We start from the raw sequence: 4,489 nt of genomic DNA on the forward strand, positions 1-4,489 counted from the left end.
AGGCTCACAGTCACTGTCACCTCGTAAGGATCCTTCCAAGGAATCTCCAAAAAGTAGTTTACATCTATATCCTTGATGGATATTTTCTTGTTAAGTAAACAGAATTCCTTCCTTCCTTCCTTCCTTCCTTCCTTCCTTCCTTCCTTCCTTCCTTCCCTCCCTCCCTCCCTTCCTTCGTTTAGTTTTCCTCTTTTTGCCCAGGCTGGAATGCAATGGCACGATCTCAGCTCACCACAACCTCCGCCTCCCAGGTTCAAGCGATTCTCCTGCCTCAGCCTCCCAAGTAGCTGGGACTACAGGCACGCACCATCACACCTGGCTAATTTCTTGTATTTTTAGTAGAGACAGGGTTTCCCTGTGTTAGCCAGGATGGTCTATCTCCTGACTTCATGATCCACCCACCTCAGCCTCCCAAAGTGCTTAGATTACAGGCATTAGCCACCGCACCCAGCCGACAGAATTTCTTGATGTGAATGTGCTTTTTTTGTAATTGACTTGGGTTTAAATAGCCAGACAGCATCATAAAGAACATTATGCACACACCTGTTGCAGTGCACACAGGTATACACCTGTTGAGGACCTGGAATATTCTAGAAATGGAGGCGTGGCTTTTCTGTGGGCCTGGCCCCAGGCAGAGGAAAAACATTGCTTGGGTCTTCTCTGGCTCTATTCTGTACTCTGTCATTTTCGGATCAGGCAAAAGAATTGACTACTGTATTATTTGAAATTTAAAATAAAACTTACTGCTTTCAAGAGAAATACATTAGAAATACAAGTGCCATGCTCTTGTCAGAGAAGAAAAAACTCTTTCTTTACCCTCTCTTGTGCGGTGACCAGGGGCCTGCAGATGTAACTAACAAAAGTCAGGTTCACAGCAGAAAATAATACAAATGTTATTAATAATTTATATGCATGGGAGTTCACAGAAAAGAAGTAACACTCAAAGAAGAGACCAGACTTGGGAGCTTATATACCCTTCTTCATAAAGGAAAGGAGCTTTGGGCTTCAAGGGATGATCAGTTTTGGGGAAGCAACTGGGAAATACATGGGGAAACTAGGGGAAGATAAGGGTTATTTTAGTGAGATTTGTTTGTATAGACTTATCTCCATCTCCAGTGTTAAGAGCTGTACTTCAGCCAGGTGCGATGTCTCATGCCTGTAATCCCAGCACTTTGGGAGGCTGAGGTGGGTGGATCACCTGAGGTTAGGAGTTCAAGACCAGCCTGGCCAACATAGCGAAACCCTGTCTCTACTAAAAATATAAAAATTAGCCATGCATCATGGCGCGGGCCTATAGTCCCAGCTACTCAGGAGGCTGAGGCAGGAGAACTACTTGAACCTGGGAGGCAGCGGTTGAAATGAGCAGAGATCACGCCACTGCACTCCAGCCTAGGTGTGACAGAGCAAGACTCCATCTCAAACAAAATAAAAAAGAGTTACACTTCCCCTTCCTGGTACAGGAGTGGGAGACACCTGAACAGAGGGAAGTTTATGCCCTGTTTTTAGGCAGAAAAAGTGGGGGCAGAGATCCTCAGTTGCCTTCAACTAAGAATAATCCTTATGCCAGAGTGGCATATTTTGAGATAGTATATTCCAGACCCTGCTTCATGCTTTACATAAAAAATATCAGTGCAGTACAATAAATTCTAATATCAGATTACTGTGTTTTCAGTGTGACATTTTGTTTATTGGAATCGGTCTTGTATGTCAGTTTATTGTATATTTTATTTGATTTTGGACTAACTTGCATGTATTTTATATATCATAATTGCATGAACCTCAGTGTTATAGAATGAGTTTACACGTTTTTGTTTTAAAAATGGAAATATAGGCTGGGTGTGATGGCTCACGCCTGTAATCCTAACACTTTGGGAGGCCGAAGTGATCGTATTGTCTGAGCGCAGGAGTTCAAGACCAGCCTGTGCAACATGGTAAAACCCTGCCTCTACTAAAATACAAAAATTAGTTGGGCAAGGTGGCACACGCCTGTAGTCCCAGCTACTTGGGAGACTGAGGCATGAGAATCGCTTGAACCCAGGAGGAAAATAAAAAGGAAATGCAATTTCTCAAATAGTACAGGTTTAATAAGCCACCCACCTATGTGCTGAAATAACCTTGAATTGATAAAGATTTAAACAAAAACTAAATGTGTTCATCTTTAGAAGCATATTATTTAGATATGGGGTATCAGGTCATGTCATTGCAAATCGTGTAGGAAAAGCATCACCTTCTGTTTAAATTTGCTTGGCTGAAATGAATGTAAGGAAGTCAGTGTGGGAGTTTATGGTAAACTCTGAATTATTCTGAAAATAGGATATTTCAAAGAGGCAGATATCTCTAAACAAATCTAAACAGGATTTGGAAAACATTTTTGTACTTAAATTTAATATTATGCCTGATATTTAGGACTTCTAACCGTTACTGCCCAATGCTTGGTACATAGCAGATGCTCAATAAATATTTGTGAAATGAAGAAATTCATGAATGGAACACACATACTTGAATGAGCAGAAAGACTGAAAGTACACAGAGCTGAAAGCCTGTTTGATTTCTTCATCTGTCAAGCTCCCTAGTGAAAATTTACTTTGTGGCAGTTCTGATTCATTCAAATCTTCTCCAGAAGGAACTTAATTAAGTGTTTTTGTTTTAGACAGTTCCATTTTTATACTGCAGGTGACAAGCGAGGAATAACCAGCTTTAACTTTTAACACAATGAGTAATTAAACACAGAAGGTACTGCCAACAAAATTGAAATCAAATCTGTCATTTGATCCAGTGCTGTGTTGCATTTGCTTTGTGAATTGGTAGGGAAAATATGCTTAATAATAATACACCATTGAATGTTAAGAAACAGCTAGGAGAATTAGGATAATTTTAAAGGGCTAAGTAAGAAATAAGGTGGCAGACATCTAGAAAATTCTTTAATTAAAGCTAAAGCAAATGAGATAAGATCAATCTTTTGATTGTGATATGATAGTTTTTTAAAAGATAGCAATTGTTTGGTCTGTTTCTTAAATAGATGCTGTCATCTACCTTAAAAGTTTTGCTAACCTCCTGGCTGACTGCGGGCTTTCTCTGTGGCCACTAAAGCTACTAGTGTTGGTTCAAATTCCAACACTTTTTGTTATGACTTGTATTAGCATGGGGGGATAACTTAACTTCTGCCTCAGTTACCTCATCTGTAAAATGGGAATGATGGTAGTACATAGCATATAGAGGTGTTATGAGGATCAAATGGATTTATGCCTGTAGAACACCAAAAGTGCCACTTGCAACCTGGGCATGTTTATTGAATGACGATGATTCATCCTCATTAGGACCCAGATGATTTGTAGATTTTGTTTTAGCCATAAGCTGCAAGGATTTTTTTTTCATACTTTAAGTTCTGGGATACATGTGTAGAGCATGCAGGTTTGTTACATAGGTATATATGTGCCATGGTGGTTTGCTGCACCCATCAACCCATCGTCCACATTAGGTATTTCTCCTAATGCTATCCCTCCCCTATCCCCCGACCCTCTGACAGGCCCCAGTGTGTGATGTTCCCCTCCCTGTGTCCATGTGTTCTCATTGTTCAACTCCCACTTAGGAGTGAGAACATGTGGTATTTGGTTTTCTGCTCCTGTGTTAGTTTGCTGAGAATGATGGTTTCCAACTTCATCCATGTCCCTGCAAAGGACATGAACTCATTCTTTTTTAGGGCTGCATAGTATTCCATGGTGTGTATGTGCCACATTTTCTTTATCCGGTCAATCATTGATGGGCATTTGGATTGTTTCCAAGTCTTTGCTATTGTGAACAGTGCTGCAATAAACATATGTGTGCATGTGTCTTTATAGTAGAATGATTTATAATCCTTTGCATATGTATCCAGTAACAGGATTGCTGGGTCAAATGGTATTTCTGGTTCTAGAACATGCTGCAAGGATTTTTTTTTAACTAAAATGTTATTGTAATTCTTTTTGTAACTTTGGTGTTAAAAGTAAATGATTTGAGCCTATGATTTCCATGAAATATAAGGAAATGATTTAATATCCTTTAATTTAAAAAAAAAAAAGGCTTTAAAAGGTTCTGTTATGGTATCATTAGTGATAATAGAAAGCTCTTGTTCCTGGTGCCTTAGTGGCCATTCCAGAGCCAGTTTCCTGAGGAGGCTGAGCTCAGTGCCTAAGACTTAGCCATGATTCTGCAGCTGATTCAAGGAGGAAACCTTGACCACAGTGGTCTCGTACATTCCGTAAGGGGAAAGGAAAACTTTCCTACTGATGAGTTGGTTGGGTTTTTGGAATTCATATGTAAGGTGATTGTCTGGATTTTAGTACCCTTAGGTCAATCCTTCAAAAAATACGTAAAAGAAGAGAATATTCTAATGGCTACAATGTCAAATTATAGGTGAGTTTCTGCATATTTATTCATCCAGGGAAAATTCTGGATTGACTGAAATAAAATATTTCAACTACAGCCGTATCACCATGGGTTTGGAACAGAT

The sequence above is a fragment of the Trachypithecus francoisi genome, unplaced genomic scaffold (genome assembly GCF_009764315.1).
Source record: "Trachypithecus francoisi isolate TF-2019V2 unplaced genomic scaffold, Tfra_2.0 Contig00215, whole genome shotgun sequence".
In the NCBI taxonomy this organism is placed as follows: domain Eukaryota; kingdom Metazoa; phylum Chordata; class Mammalia; order Primates; family Cercopithecidae; genus Trachypithecus; species Trachypithecus francoisi.